The following is a 17,003-nucleotide window of genomic DNA, read 5'->3' on the forward strand; positions in this document are numbered from 1 at the left end:
GTAAGCTCCTCAATGGGCTTAAGAGAATAGATTAGGCATACTTCTGCTCTCCTAAACTTGAATTATAAGAAAATAGTCTATGGAAACTCAGGGTTATGATTAGCAACTAGCCTCACTCAAATAAGCAAACATGTAAAACACCCGAATGTTACTGGTAAAAAACAAGTATGAGTAACACATATGGTTTTTAGTCTATTAGGCCTTTGATCTCTTTACACAATAAACTTAATGATCCTAATTTTCTTGGCATGGAAACTGAAAGAAAATTCCACAGAGCAAACTGGCAAACAGGTTTCCTCACGGTGACATTTATCTAACTGATTGTTGGGGCTGAATATTCATTTAAGGCTGATGAAATGGCACCTTGAACTAGAGAAACTATTGGGCACCAATTTGTAGTGAGGATGCTGCTTGTTTGTGCCAGTTGCCCAGCCCTGAAATAACCACGCAAAAACTATATTATTTAAATTAACTTCTTGGACCATTAGCTCTAGCTTCTTATTGGCTAACTCTTACATCTTTATTAAATCTGTTTCTACTGATCTGTGTATCATCACAAGGCTGTGGCTTAATGGGTTCCAACATCTGTCTCCAGTGGGGCTACATGGCTTCTCTCTGTCTCTGCCTGCTCTCTCTATATGTATCTATTGCAGCCTGGCTATGTACTATTAAGCCATTGGCTGAGAGCAGCTTCTTTATTCATTAACCAATAAAAACAACACATGTACAGAAGGGATCTCAAACCAGTTGCTCTTTTACAAAATATCTTAAATAAAGGTTGTTTTTTTTTTTACTTTTTAATAAAATTTAACAAAGCTCCCCATTAGTATAAATTTATAAATTTTTATGATGAATTTCTGGATTTTTAAGAAGAACCTCTTTAAGGTATCATTAGACTCTTTTATTTGGACTACCAAGTCACAGGAGAGTATTCCTGGTAGCTGTCTCCACACACATTGGAAAAACATGTCAGCTTTTGTTTGGTTGGTTTTTTTGTTTGTTTGTTTGTTTTGTTGGGCCTGGCATTTCCCTCTGACCAAGTAGAGACTCAGGATCAGCTCACTTAGGCAAAACTGAGTTTATTTGCATTGTAAAGAAGCCCAAAAGAAATTGGTCTTCATCCCATATTGGCAAAGACCACACTTATAGAAACAAAGGATTTTTTTTTAAAAAAAAGTTTTCTTATTTAGTTCTTATGTTTTATTAGAATTCCTGGAATTGGGTGTCTAGAAAAAGCAGTATGTAAACAGATAAAAATGAACAAGAGCCAGGACTATGAATAAGAGCTCTGGAACCCAGTATGTGATAAGGCCACCTATAAATAGAATTTGTCCACGTGTGAGACTTTAAACTTAATTCCAGTGAGTTCAAATAAGACTATGTATCTTTACATGTTTTACACATCTCATCTGCCGAGATGGAAAATATTTCAATGGAAAAAAAAGCAAGGTTTCCAAACAGAAGATATGCTCTATCCAGAACTATTTAGACAATGGCAGACTTCTAAATTCAATGAGCCATCATACGTCTTTTTAAAAGACATATGATTTATTCAGAGAGAGAGGAAGGGAGAGAGACAGAGAGAGGTGCACACAAATGAAGATCAGAGAACAACTCTCCTTCCACCGTGTGGCTCCTGATGATAGAACTCAAGCCTCAGGCATAGTGGCAAGCAACCTTACCCAATGAGACTTCTTACCTGTTTATTATGTCCTTCTATACCTAGCAATAATAACATTGTTCATATCTTGAATGCAGAAACTTATAGATAACATTTTTCATATATTTAATGTATATTAAGTTCTGGTTTATACATTAGATATGTTTTAAATCACAGAGTCCTCATAATCACTTTATGTCATTATGATCCTCATAATTTTTATTGTATAGATGAGGAAAGTGAGTCACAGACAGGTTAAGGCAACCTGAAGTGTTGTTCTTACAAGTTTAAGCTCACAACTGCTGTACTGTTCTACCCCCATATTAGAAACAACAAAAACAATCTATTAAAAAATAATAAGTGCCTACACACCCACCCACATTATTGTTTTTAAAATGTGTTCTGGTTAATTGCAAAAAGCACTATAGCAACCAGAATGGTCGTCGTAGAAAATTAGTTTTCCTAGGATCAACATAGGCAGCATGCTTGGCCATAAAACAACCCACAGATGAAATAAATAAATTATAATTTAAAATCCTCAGAGACTGATAAAGGGATTCTGCAGGCTTGAATACATGATATAATCCAAAGCAAATATAACTCATGCTAGCATGAATTTTTACGGCTTCTAGACTATAAAATCTATAACCATCTAGACTCTTATCTATGATCTCAACTAGTTCACACATGTAGTTTCTCTCTCTCTCTCTCTCTCTCTCTCTCTCTCTCTCTCTCTCTCTCTCTCTCTCTCTTTCTCTCTCTCTGTCTGTCTAAGCCCAGTCTTTCTCTTTCTGTCTGTTATATTTGCCTTGGGGCCAGAAATGCACTTTTAAGCAAAGAAAGAAAGAAAGCTGGAATATTACATTAATGTAGTCAACACTTAAAAATGACAAGAATCTAAAACTAGGCCACCCTGCCCATCATATTTTAGAAACAGCAATGAGGTCACTTCTAAACTATGCCAACTTTGGGGTGCTAATGTGGCCTTGGTGCTCACAGTTCTACTGGATAACACATTCACATGATTCTTCAGCACCTGCTGTTTGCCAGACACTTTTTAATAAAGTTTGTTTTCACTTTTCTTCATTGGTCACAGTGTATTTATACTGCAGTCACCCCTCTTGAGCCATCTCCAGCAATTGCTTTAGGATAATTGATAAAGGTTAAATGTCAAAATCTATAACTAAACTGTTTACTGTTTCCACAAAATTAACTATCTGAACCTTACCCAGTAAGCCACAGCCTCATGGTGATACACAAATGAATAGAAATCGATTAATTTAAGATGTAAGAGATAGCTAGAAATATGTCGAAGCTATTGGTCAAACAATATTGTCATTAATATAGTTTCTGTGTGATTATTTGGGTCTGAGTAGCCAGGAAACTAATGAGCAGAGTCTGCCTACAACCATCCTCTGGAGACATATTCTGGACAAGTGAAGATTTTTGAACAAAAGGAGTACCTGGGGACAATCTGCCTATACTGCCTATACACACCAAAGCTAGATATTTTTTAGTGATAATCAAATAAGATGCACCAAGGCATTTAATTACATCTTCCCTGTGTGTTCAAATAATGAGACACCAATATTTTAAACCTAGATGATGCATTAATGGAAAATAATGAAATTAAGCTTGTTGCGACCCAATCTATGTGTGCAATATTAACATCCCAGATATATATGGTGAAACACATATCGCCGTTTTTGTTTACTGTTTCAGAACAATTACTTTTAGGTCCTCAATTCATTCTCTGAATATTTTGGTTTAATAAATCAATGTACACTAATCATTCATCTCTGCTTTTCAGGAAGTATGAACCCACATACACAATCCTTCCTGAGAACCACTCATCCTTACTGCTGTGTCTCTTACAATGGGCAACAGATAACCAAGTCTGCACTGTGCTGTCCATGCAAGAATGGATTCAATATAATTCCTATATCATAACTAACCATGAGAAATTATGGACCCGATTTTGGTCATGCCATTTGTGTATGATTACACAAACCTTATGGGATACATATGAGGCACACGATTGTGTCATTGTCTTGTAAGGGTCATCAGACAAGTCACACCCTTCAAATGGAGAATGTTTTGATTGTCCCACTGCAAACAATGAAAAATATGACTCCTAAGATAGAAAATAGTACCCTGGGGGAGTATCCTTAGTCTAAGATGACAAGAGAGAAAAAATTGTCCTAGCCTTGTAATTCTAGATCGAACTGAACTCTGATGAACTGAAATTTTCAGAGCAAAGTGGAGTGTCTCCTAACAGATAAAGTTAATGTGTAAAATGAGGGGAAACATCAAATAAAACTACATTTTATCTTCTGTAGTACTATACCCCACTATAGCCTGCGTATATACTGAGTCCTCTGTAACTCCTCATTGGCTATTGTGATATGATGATAAGGATCTGACTTTAGGCATACCATTTATGTATTATTACACAAACCTTTTTACCCACAAAGCACAGTGTAGAGTTTGATGCCCTCTCTCAAAATCTAGAGTGACAACAGTGGTAGTGGTCCTTAGAAAGGGTCAGATTTGTGGGGAGAACTCTATCATGACTTAAATCTAAGGCAGGCCTTCAGAACACTGATCAAGACAAATGAATGGGGTGTTGCTTGTTTATAAAGAGAAGTAGCTAGTGATATGTAAAAGGGTGCTAAACTGGTCATGAATGTAAGAATTGATTATTACACCAGCTAAACCTTTGTACAGCATTGAAGTTATTCCTAAGTGGTTAGTAGCTTCACAAATGAGTAATTGTCTTCTACACAATAAAATAACTGTTCTCTTTATTCACTCTCATTATGTAGATGTTATGGAATCTATGACCAAATATAGAACATACAATTTTCCTGAAAGCCATTTGTTTCTAAAATTTTGATGGCTGTACACACAGTAAAAAGAAAGCCATACTTCTTATTGGCCCAATAAACAGAGTTCCTTTGACATTTAATCTGTGTGCTACACCTATGAAATATGGCTGGGTGTTCTTGTGGTATTTTTGAAAGCAAAATTTCAAGATAATACCAATGTTTAGTGGTCCTAATTCAAGTCTTAGTTCTTCCACACTGGAGTTTGGAGGAGTTTGAATAATTCTAATTCCTTTGAGTATCAGTTTCCGTATCTGTGAAGTGGAAAACAGCACAAAACCACCAAGGTGGACTTTAAAAATAACAATAAAATATGCAAAATGTTGAGTAAAATATCAATTAGTTGATAATATTATTAAAAATTCATAGAAATTAGCCATTTTATTGTCTTGTATGTCACCAAGGTGATACCCCCTGGGTGAAATTTTTATTACTTCCAAAGAGAATAAAAGAGATAGCATAAGGAAAAGGGCCTAGAAAAAGTTCTTCAATGTAGAGTCAGAGGGAGTAGGGCAGAAGGTAGGACACCAGGCATAATGAGCTCTACCAGAATACAGAAAAGACTGGAAGATTTTGTTCCAAAATATTTTAAACATTTGGTGATCAGAATGGAAATGTTATCTATGAAAACTCATTATTCATTTATTGATTCATTTATTAAATTTTGGCACTTCCATACTGATATAAATGAAAACATAAAAGCATTGCATGTCTCTCAACAATATTTAACAAACTACACATTTTTGTTCTGATTCATTTCAGTTTTACTGAATGTGGTGGAGGGAAAGTTTCACATCAAAGTTCATTATGTACAAATCTTGAAACATCACATAGTTCATGGAGGCAAAGGACTTTTGGTCAAAGTTCTTGAGACCTCCCAAACTTATTACATATCCATGTTTGACACTTTGATAGAAAATGGAAAAACGGAAGTGTTTAGAGACAGCACAACTTCTTAATAGTTTTGGGGTCTTTGGTAAGTGCTTAAACTTTGTTCATTTATATTAGAGACAATAATACGTGTCTTTAAAAGTTGTATATATGAAAATTTGATAGGAGTTAAATGACTACCCAATCTGGCATACGCTAGATGATAAATGATAACTTTTTATGTCTACAAGTGTTTTACTTGCATGCATATGTATGCACTGTATACATGCTTGATGCTTGCAGAAGTCAAAAGAAGGCATTGGATCCCCTGGAACTTGAGTTACAAGACAGTTGCCGGCTACCACATAAATGCTGGGAGCTTAACTCAGGTGTCCTGAAAGACCAGAAAGTGTTCTTAACTTATAAGTCGTTGCTTCATCTCTGTGCACTGTTACATTTCATCAACACTAAGTGACTTCTGTGCCTAATTTCCAATGCTGTATCATCTCAGAGAAAGAAAGAATGTGCCACTCTTGCCATAGTTCCTTATCCATCTCTCCTACCTTCATTTCAAGTTCACTATAAATGAAGACATATTTTATCTTTTCACAGTTTTCATCATAAGGGGTTAAAATTTCTTGAAAAGTATAAACACATGCTTAGAGTGTGTTTTGGTTTCTTTACCTGGTTCCCATAGAAAAAGAGCGAGGAAACAGAACAAAGCAAGGTATATAAGTAAAAGGATGAAATAGCAGAAACTAAACTTAAGAACCCTTCAGAAAGGAAATGAAAGAAGTCACAATTTTATGACATGAACCACCTACAATGTTATCAGGTACCCTACTGTTTTTCTGATAATGTTCCATCTATGAATTCGACTGTGAAAAAAATTGACAATATTGGATAGTATAGCACAAAAATATTTTTGTGATAGTTTTGTTAAAAAACTGATTTTAAGAAAGTTCAAACTGAAATTAACCTAAATAATATCAGAATGTATTGATTCTCCAAATCCATAGATGACTTAAACAATGTCAGCATACAGGCATAGCAGATTGGCAAAGGTGACCAAAATTTTCTTCTATTATTTGATTTCACAAATGCTACTCAATGCTGCTGGCAGTAAGCATGGTCACCAATAGCTAAATTCATGGGTAGAAAAAGAAAGAAAAGGATATAGAGCTAAGGGAAACAGAGGTTAAACACAGCTATTAAAGATTGCTATATAAACAAAAGATTATTTTCTTCTCAGTTTCAGTTTCAAAAGTCCCAAAAGAACATTCTAGTTGGCTTTGTTTTAGTTAGATAAGTAGTCTTGGGACAGTTAACTTTGGTTATAAAAGAAAATACATTTAAAAAAAAGAAAATACATGTGCCCAGTGTATATACAGTAGTTTCTTTAGGAGTGAGAAAAAACAGGGGTGAAGGGGGTATCAAGCTAGGAGCTATCTAGTGTGTCCACTAATCCTGGGACATTTTTGATCAGAGCTAATTCTTGGTGCATTGAGGAAAATAGTCTCTATCTCAGTTCCTTGCAGCTTTGTAATGAGACTCCTTAAATCAAAATGAAAGATTTGTTTATGGCAGCAATTTATGTTGCCATAATATTTATTTCAGGTAGAAAAACACACTTGTAGAAAATATGAATATTTTTCCAAAGATTATTAGAAAATTTCTAGAAAGGGGGACTATTAAAATCATAAAATAAAAAAAAATAACTCTGCTATCTAAGAACTTCAACTGTACAGAAGTTAAACTTAATTTTTCAAAAGAAATTCCAATGTTATTTTGAAAACATCCCGAGAAAAACTATATATGCTTTTTGTCTATGTATATGTATGGTTGGCATTATTATTTATGTAAATGGATATTAAACCTTTATGTACCAAAGTGGGGAGGTTAGTTTTTTCTGTCTTACTGCATATATTCATGCTTCTGCCACTAGAGGGCACAAATAAGGCTAGTTTGGGGAAAAACAGGCTTTGAAAATGGCAAATTTAGGAAACTGAGTTTGGATATTTAGACATGTGTGTTTTCTTTAAGTCAGAAAGAAAAACCAAATATTCATAGTTAAGTATGTATCATTGATTCTTTTCTCTGTTTCACTCTCACAAAAAGTATGCAAGTTCAAAAGGAACAAGAAACATTAATTACTCATAAGAATGTAGAATATATAATTATTTAAATTTAATGATTTACTTAAATTTATTAGAGACAAGAAAACATATAAGATACTGACCCAACTACAGTTCCCTGGCAAAAGTATTGCTATTTTTATGATCCTCAGTGAAATCATATCCTAAAAACCATGAAACATTTTTGTTTTCATTTCATAAAACTGATTATCTTGTAGATAGCACGCATATATATCTTGTCTATTCCTTTTCAGATGAAGCACAGTGGATTGAAACAAGATATGATTGCGTTACTTCACAGAGTGATGCTCCAGAGTTACACTTGGAGAGTATCTTCATCTTCAACAACTCTTATAGCTTTTAAAAGGGAAAGGACAGAGGGGTGTGTGCAGTGCCTAGCTTCTTCCTAATAAGCAAATGGTTCTCAGTCTTGTCAGTGTGGGTATCTGGCAAGTTCTCATAATTGCAATCAAATTTGATAACTGCCTTGACTTGTTTATAACTATTTTATAAAGCCTTATGTGGAGACAATAATTGTACCAAAAATAAAACCAAAACAAAATACACAGATTACTGAGATGCCCTTAAAGACATAGAAAGGATATCTAGCCATATATCTAGTCATATGTAATTTGACTTGGGTGTCTATAAAAATGAAAACAAACAAACAAACAAACAACAACAAAATGCTACTGGGAAGTGAATGGTATTGTCAAGAATGTAACAAAATATTAATTGCCTCCTGTTTTTTGAGACTTCTCTAAAATTCAGACCTTGAAGATTATAAACTAGAAACTGAATTTTTTTTGTCAGTAAATGTATTCCATTTCAATATCGTCTTTAAAGCACCTTTAAAATTGTTAGAACTTTATTTTTATTATTTTAAATGATGTGTGCTTGTGTTCACTAGTGTGGTAGTATGCATACATGAGTGGGGGGACCTATGGAGCCCAGAGCTACTGAATTTCCTGGGGCTGGAGTTACTAACCCTTGTGAGCCATGCAAACTGAGTGCTGGAAACTAAATCAGGTCTTACACAAAAACAGTATGTGCATTTAAACACTGGGCCATTTCTCCATCCCCTAATATATATGTTTTGTAATTCCTTTACAGATGATTCATTAAAGTCAGGCTGTGGCGGTGCATGCCTTTAATCCCAGCACTGGAGAGGCAGAGGCAGGAGGATCTCTGTGAGTTCAAGGCCAGCCTGGTCTACAAGAGCTAGTTCAAGGACAGGCACCAAAGCTCCAGGGAAACCTTGTCTCAAAAAAAAAAAAAAAAAGCAAACAGATGATTTATTAAAGCCTATATGGCTTCCATGGCAACAAATCTTACCCTGCAAAAGTCTTTTTACTTAGAATGTATTTCTTTCCTGATGCATTTTTTAATCTCTTGAAATGCCACCAGAGTTCACTGACATCTATAAATTACACAGGGCATGGCAGTTAGGACATTGATAGCCATTTATCCTTTAATGGGCATTCACATATAGTGGGCATTGTTTTAAAGAAATACATAGTTCCAGAGACCTGAGCTGAAGTTTATCTCTTTTTTCCATTCAGATGTTGTCAAGTACCATATCCTATAGAACATTATATTTATGGCTTTCACGGGGGCGAAGGGAACTGTTTTCATGTACAACAGCGATCTTATCCATTCTCCACTTTTGACTTACATATGTATGTCATATGATATATGTATTTTAAGATCTATATCAGTTTTAGTCCCAGTAAATTATTTTATCAAAAAGCTTCACAAGTGAAACTGTGATAGGTATGATAAAAATTCTGAATATAATCAAAGATATCAACTATAAAGTACTACTAATTTACTATCTTTCAAGAAAAAGGAAACACCTACTTTTCATCTTACATATTAATATTATACAAAAATCAATGCATTGATTGGAAATAAAAGGGCATTTATATCTGCCCAGAAGTTCCTAGATTTGAGACTCAGTTTTAAATGTTCAAACTTCAAACCATGATTCCACAGACTTAATATAGTTGAATTGATTTTAAATTTATATTTTAGCACCAAAGACACATGTTTTAGAATTAAAACAAAAAAAAATCAAAGGCAAAAATAAAATGGTCTTAGGGCAGTGTGGCTCTCATATGGGGGTAGATACTTTAGAGAAAAATAGGAATGAAAGGAATTAGTGCCCAATTTTCCTGTCAAATCACAGGGAAGGAGAAGAAAGGGCCAGAGGGTTGGTAAATGGCAAGGATGTCCCTGTAGTGTGACTTGTAAGAGAGCGACATTGTTCGTCCCAGATCATTACTATCTGGCCTGACAGATACTTGCACCCCCTCCTGATATTTCGCTGTCACACATGGAGAATATGAGTTAACACATTCCAAAAGGTTTATCTGTTGCCATGGTAATTCTTGTTATACAATATCCTAAAACTCAATGTAAATAATGTCTTCATGAGAAATGCTCCCAGTCTTAAAAACTAAAATATCCCACAACAAAAATATGCTTAAGGAACGAAATAATACAAGCCAGTTGCACACTGTCACCTGTTCCGTGAATTGTTCTATTATAGATGTCTTTTTCCATACTTGAACTCCTAAAACATTTAATGAGATCCATAATTTCACATGGAACCATTTATTGAAAAGTTAACAAATTAAGAGTATATGAATTATTAAAGTCATGTTTTATTAACATAAATCTATTATATATGAAAATTACAGAGTAAGTCAATGAGGAGTGAAAGTAATGAATCATTCCCCAGTACTCCAGTTAATTTTCATATTATACCTCAACTATATAGAATGTGAGAAATTAAAAATTATTTAAGTAAGAACTTGTTCTTTTTTAAAACGGCTTTTTAATAGTTTTCCACACAAGCATGAAAGTCTTCAATTGCCCTGACTCAGGAGTGTTAAAGAAAACTGATACTGGTTTGTTTTTTTGGATAAAAATTCAATCATAATAGCATCTGTTTTCTAATCAAACCTTTTACTATCTACTACAGACTGTAGGTTTGAGTTCCTACTAAACATATGTTGAAGTCCTAACTGGGAAACATAGAGGCTGTATTTTGAGGCAAGCCATTGTGAGGCAATTAGGGCTATATAGAACCACCAGGATAGTATCTGGAAATGGATTCACCTGTATGAAGTGATTGAGAATTTATCTCCCCCTTACCATGTAAGAAAATGAAAAGAAAGCAGTCCTTTACAAAGTGGTCACCTTGACCTTGAATTACAGAATTGTTTAGAGTGACTTTCTATTGCTTAATCCACCTAGATAGTATAATTAATATTTTTGTTAAATTTTTGCATATTTCATACAATGTATTTTGATCATGTTTATTCTCAACTCCTCCCTCTAACTTCTTTCAGACCCATTTCTACTTTCCCACCCTACAGTTCATGTCTTCTTTCTTTAAATTGACTACAATTTGTGTTGTTCTTATGCTTTTGGGTATAGGGCAACCACTGGAGTATGGTTGACCTCACAGGATTCACATCTTCAACGAAAACTGAATTCTTTCCCTGAGAATCTATCCACTATTAATAGTTCCTCAGTTAGTGGTGGAGGCATTGAGCCCCTCTCCCTCAATGCTACAATCTTGACCAGCTTTATCTTGTGCAGGTTTTGCATAGACAGTCATATCTGTTATGCGTTTTTAAGTGTAGTGATCCTATATTGTCCAGAAAACACTGTTTCATTCTAGTCCTCCCTGACCTCTGGCTCTTACAATATTCTTGTCCCCTCTTTGGCAATATTCCCTTTGTATAGGGAATGTGATATACATAGCCCACTTGTTGCTAACCACTCCACAGACATGTATTCACTATTCTCTGAACAGTTACTACCTAAACTCTTAAATAAACCCATACTCATTTAAATTGCAGCATTGTCATGATGTGTGCATAGTCTATGCTATACTGCAAAGTTCCTCACCTTTGTCTGGAATTAAGCATAGCGAGGAGGCATCTGCATATTACAAAATCATTTGCACAGTTTTGTAGTCATGAACATGTATAAACCTAAAGTAAAAAGAGTGTACCCAGCATAGAATCACAACTTCTGCAATTCATCAGAGTTTACAAATTAAGCTTGTAAAGCTCTGTATGGAAAAGTTTCTCAAGATGTTTTCCTCTGAATAATAATTGGCAGCACAAGTTTGTGATCTACAATCTGTTAAAGCTATGTTTATTACTACATGGTATTCATGATAGCCAACAATAGATATTAAGACACACTTTAAAATAACCATGTCTTCTATACATGACACGAGTGTTGCACATATGAGCTCACAGCAACAGTGGTAATCTGTACATCTCTTCAATGTTAAGCCAGTATGAATGGGAGAGGAATCACCAGTGCCCCACCCCTAGTGAGGTAGCTATTGGCAGTTGGTGGCTACTGATGGAGAGAAAGAAAATTACCGTTCTTTGGGAATGTGTACACTGATATAAGTTTCCCATAACACAGATGGATGACCCCAAACCCAACCTATATGGACAGCATCAATTAGACTCAATAATAATACTAACAAAATTAAAATGAAAACATGAAGTTAACAGAGAGAGGCAGAGACAGAGAGAGAGAGAGGTTGGGGCTGTCAAGAGCATTGGGATAGACTAGTTGAGTGAATAAAATAAAGATACATTCTGTTTATGTATTATGTAATTGTCAAAAATACCATGAAATAATAATTCCTAATGATGTGTTTGCAGAATCCTTGAAGTATCCTTTCAAGTTTTTGTTACTTCTTGAGTCATAATTTGAACAATATGTGGGTGATATGATAAATTTTTCTTTTTATGATCATAGAGTAATCACTCAACAAGGAATGAGGCCAGTTTCTACTCCCATATTTTTTGTCACATGTTTTCATGAATAAAGCATTCATATCGTCTTAGTTCTTTCTGTTTTATAAAATGTTCTATGAAATAAGTGGCTATTCCTCTTGATAAGCTTATGCCATAAACATATCCTAATGTTCTTCCAGTAAGCTTCCTCTGAAGGAATAGCGCACACAGAGAGAAAAGGGAGAAAAGTAATAAGGCTTCTAGAAGTATCTAAACATTATGTCCAATTATTTCAAGAATGATTTTTATTGCCCCTCTCGCATCTGCTGATTTACAAATTTTAACCAGATTGAATGACGAAGTTCTACCAAGTAATTACCTGGTGATGATGGATACATACATTCCAAAACAAACATTCCTATTTGATTTTCATGATAGATAGCCCTGTTTTCTCACAGTTATTAGCTTCTTTCTTCAACTCTAACAGAACATAAATTTTGTTAGAAATACTGTCAGTGGCAATATGAATTGTGCTACTTTGAGTAAGGTGAACTCTTTATCACTACTATGTGACTCCTAATTAAATCCTGAAAATTATGGTTGATGTTTGTCCTTGCTAACGAATGATTTAGTAGTGCCTATAACCCAGGCCAGGCTAGTAGAGTACCCAAAGGTGCTTGAACATTGGTAATTGACAAGCAAATCAGCTGCAGCTGTCTTATAACTGTGAGGTCAGAAGTAGAAAAGTAATATAGAGAAAGTATAAACAATTGAATATTACTGAGTTTCTAGGTAAACCAACTCTAGAATTAGCCTACCTCCAGACTACTTACTTATATTTAAGAAAAATTTTGTTCAGTTTTGTGGAGTTTTTCATAATAAAATCATGGTAAATTATATAACCATTCTTTATGGTAAATATGTACTTTTATTCAATGGAACCAGTGAATAACAGTTTTTATATAATAAATAATCGCTGTAGAGTCCTTGCTGTATATGAATAACCCATGATGAAAATGAACAATACTTCCTCCAAAAAGCTACATTAGATTCAAATGCCATCTCAGGAAACTGATGAACATTAATATATTAACTAATGTATTTTATTATTCAAGACATACTCAGAATATGAAATTCTTCCAAAAGGGAGAAAGTGCATGGGGATGACTATATTATTGTCTTTTAATATAAGATAAATTAAATGTCTTTACTATAAAAGAAACAAGTCAGGAACCAATATTGTAAATGGTTTCTATTTATTTTTCAATACTGCATGATTTACATTATAAACAAAACTGTAAAAAAAAACTGTATGTTAAGAAAATTTGGCCACAGGCCAATGAGATAGAAGTAATTCCTCAACTGTGGTTTCTTCTTCACAGACAAGATCTGCTGGCATACCTGTTGTTTGTATACAGGACATGTTGCCTTAGTTCCAATTGCTCTGAGTTCCAGTTGTTCTTAGTAACTGCTCTGTTCTAAGTAACTATATGATGAAGGCTAATGAGGAAAAACATTGTGTGATATTAAGCCCCAAACCACGTATTTCTAATACAGGTCTTCATACACTATGATCATCAAATCTACCCTTGTGATGACAGCAATAGCATGGGCCTTCTATGTTTCATCCATGGCACATTCAAAAGAGCATAAATGCTGTAAAAGAATGCCCTTGTTCATTCACCAAATGCTTTAGAGACTGCTCCTATGACTCATTATAGAATAATAAAGACCATGCTGAAAGATGCTATTCCCTGATGAGTTCAAGCCATGGGTTGAAACGTTAGTAACAATATCAGAACTGTTTGAAATCCTTAAACTTCCAGGATTCTACACTTCAAACCACATCATAATGATGTACAAAAAAAAAGTCTCTAACTTTTTTTTGTACTACTTATTTAGATTTTGGAAATTCAAATAATGTAGCACAGGATCCTGAGTCTTAGGCACAAACATAGCAGCTCTAGAGTAGCCCTGGAATGGGAAACCCTACAAGTAATTATACAGCTACAGACTAATATTGGTGCTGAGATTGCCAAAACTCTTGACTTGGTCAGCAGGCACTTACAATTTGGAAAAGATATTCTGAGATATATAAAGAAAAGACATACTAGCAGTCAGGAATAAGATTCTGAGTGCTATACTTCATAAAACAAAACAAAGCAAAATAAATTTATTTAGGCTTTTCTGTACGTTAAAAGGATTTTCAATGAATTTACTTTACTTTAAAACTCTTTTTGAAAAGGAGTGGCAGAGCTGGGCAGGAAGGAAAACTACAAAATCCAATGGCTTTGACATTTTATCAGGATGCAGCACCAAGAAACAGCTCATTATAGTACAAGTCCCAAGCCCTTAGATTCCTTCTATGTTTTAATTAACTATTTCATGTGACAAAAAAAATTTAAACCAATACAGAAATAGCATTTATGGGATCATTTGGTGGCATAATGCTGAGAGGCCCAGCACACCCAAACACAACTTTCACCCTTCTTTCTCATCTTTTCTCAGAAGCTTCTACTATCTTAAGACTTATTTTTAAAGTCACTCTCTACCAAAGTTAAGGATAAGCCCTACTCATGCTCAGTTGTATGTAGAATGTGAGTTGGACTCCATATTCTACTATTTTACTCTCAAAAAAAGGGAAAAAGCCAAGTGAAATAGTGACCCATGTCTGTATTACTTATAAAGAAAACATATGGCATTATTTTCATGGGTGTCATCTCACTATGTCACAATATGATCTCCTAATACATTATTAACTGTTATACTAATGAAACATTACACATGAAGTATAATTTTCTAGGATTCTCAGTATTCTAGTCATTTTGACTCCCCAGTGACCATTTTCACACTGCCCAACTGTAGCCCATACTTCTGCATACGCATAAATGGATATGCCAGTTCCCTGCTTCAGAAAATGAAAGTGGTGGTTTTATTTATCAAGTTTAGTTTCATGTTGCTAATGACAGGGTGTCAAGACTTCACTGGAATGTAAGATCCAACAAAAGTTCTTAACAACATAAAAGTTTTATAGTATAATTTTACAAAAATCCTCTTTTTTGGGACTTCAGGTTTTACTTGTGGATTCTAGATCTAAGATCTAGCAGTTAGAACTCTAGAATATGACTCCAATTGGGGATAGGATAATTACAGAGAGGAATAAATTCAAACGTCAACAAACTCATCAAGGCTTTAATGATTGCTCTAGCCTGCCACAACCCAATGCTATGTAGTAATTAGCTCAAATGTTCACTTTCTCAGAGTTGAAAGGTTAGATCCCAAGATCAATACTGGATTCTTCTGAGTGAGCATCCTGTCCTGCTTTGAGTTAATCATCTTGTCTCTGTATCTCCCCACTACTATCCCTCTTCCTGAATCTGTCATGTTCTTAGAAGACCAGTAGTTACACTGAGGAAAAGCCCATTCTGAGAACTTACCTAATTCAATTTCAGCTCTCAGCTATAAATATAATTACAGTTTAGAATTCTAAAGTTTACAAGTTCAATCATGAATTTGAGGAGGGTCCACTCTGATATGTAATACTGATGTAAAGGAATTTGCTAGAGCTGAGAAATGGAGTCTGTGAGTATCTAAACCCCAGCTCCAAAATAGCTCATTTTAGAGTTATGACATCCTCTGCTTTTACCTATAATTTTATATCTCTTTTAAAAATGCTAAAACAGTACATTTTATTCTTGGAGCTTACCTTTGTGCAGTGATGTGGAAAATGTATTGACATGTTAATCTACTAATGTTTCAAGTTCTGCTGAACATTTAATTTTAAAAATGTGAGGGGGCTGAGCCAGAGGCCTGTTTTTGGCTGCTTGGGAAGCCACTTTTTGACTTTCTATGTGACTTCATTCTCCTCCCACATGGTGGCAGGCCCAGGTCTCTGCTCACATCAGGCAATGTGCAGTTTTAGTGCAACCGAAAGGTCCCAGTTCTTTCTTATTAACTAGTACATTAGCTTGACATTTTCTTATAAAATGAAATAATTAATGATTTAGAGTCATCTAAAACAAGACAAAGCTTTTCTAGATGTGCCTAACACTTTCTGAAGTTGGAAATAGCCTATAAGAGAGATAAATAACATCACAGAGAAGAGACCTAATCTACAAGGTGAGCTGCTGTATTACTGATGGAGAACAAGAAGGGACCAGAATTTTACATGCATATATCCCCAAAAGTCATGTTTATTTTTCTCTGAAAAGATAATGATGGTACTGATCTATTACAAATTGTTATAAATAGAAAACTTGGGGCTCAGGATATGGCTTAGTGATTAAAAGCAATTTCCATGTAAGCATAAGGGCTAGATTTGGGATCCTGATAACTCACATGAATTTTAAGCAGTAATGAAACCCTAATTGTAACATAACATGTGGGTAGATGGAGATAAGGGAGCCCTGGAGCAAGCTGGCTGTTAAAACAACCAAATCAGCAAGTTTTGTGTGCAGTGAGACATACTGACACAATATATTTAAGGAAGAGAGTTAAAGAGGAAAGCATCTGATTTCTACTTCTGTCTTCTACATGCATGCACACATACACATGTACCAGCAAATGCATACAAAAGAAAGAAAGAAAGGAAGAAAGAAAGAAAGAAAGAAAGAAAGAAAGGAAGGAAGGAAGGAAGGAAGGAAGGAAGGAAGGAAGAAAGAAAGAAAGGAAAGGAGAG

General features: G+C 34.7%; 1 protein-coding gene across 2 annotated transcripts in view; it reads right to left on the reverse strand.

Moving 5' to 3' along the window:
- Nucleotides 1-17,003, reverse strand: part of Fgf14 (fibroblast growth factor 14) — a 477,073-nt gene that overhangs the window by 268,307 nt on the left and 191,763 nt on the right. The window lies entirely within an intron of this gene.

This window comes from Microtus ochrogaster, chromosome 17 (genome assembly GCF_000317375.1).
Source record: "Microtus ochrogaster isolate Prairie Vole_2 chromosome 17, MicOch1.0, whole genome shotgun sequence".
Classification (NCBI taxonomy): Eukaryota; Metazoa; Chordata; class Mammalia; order Rodentia; family Cricetidae; genus Microtus; species Microtus ochrogaster.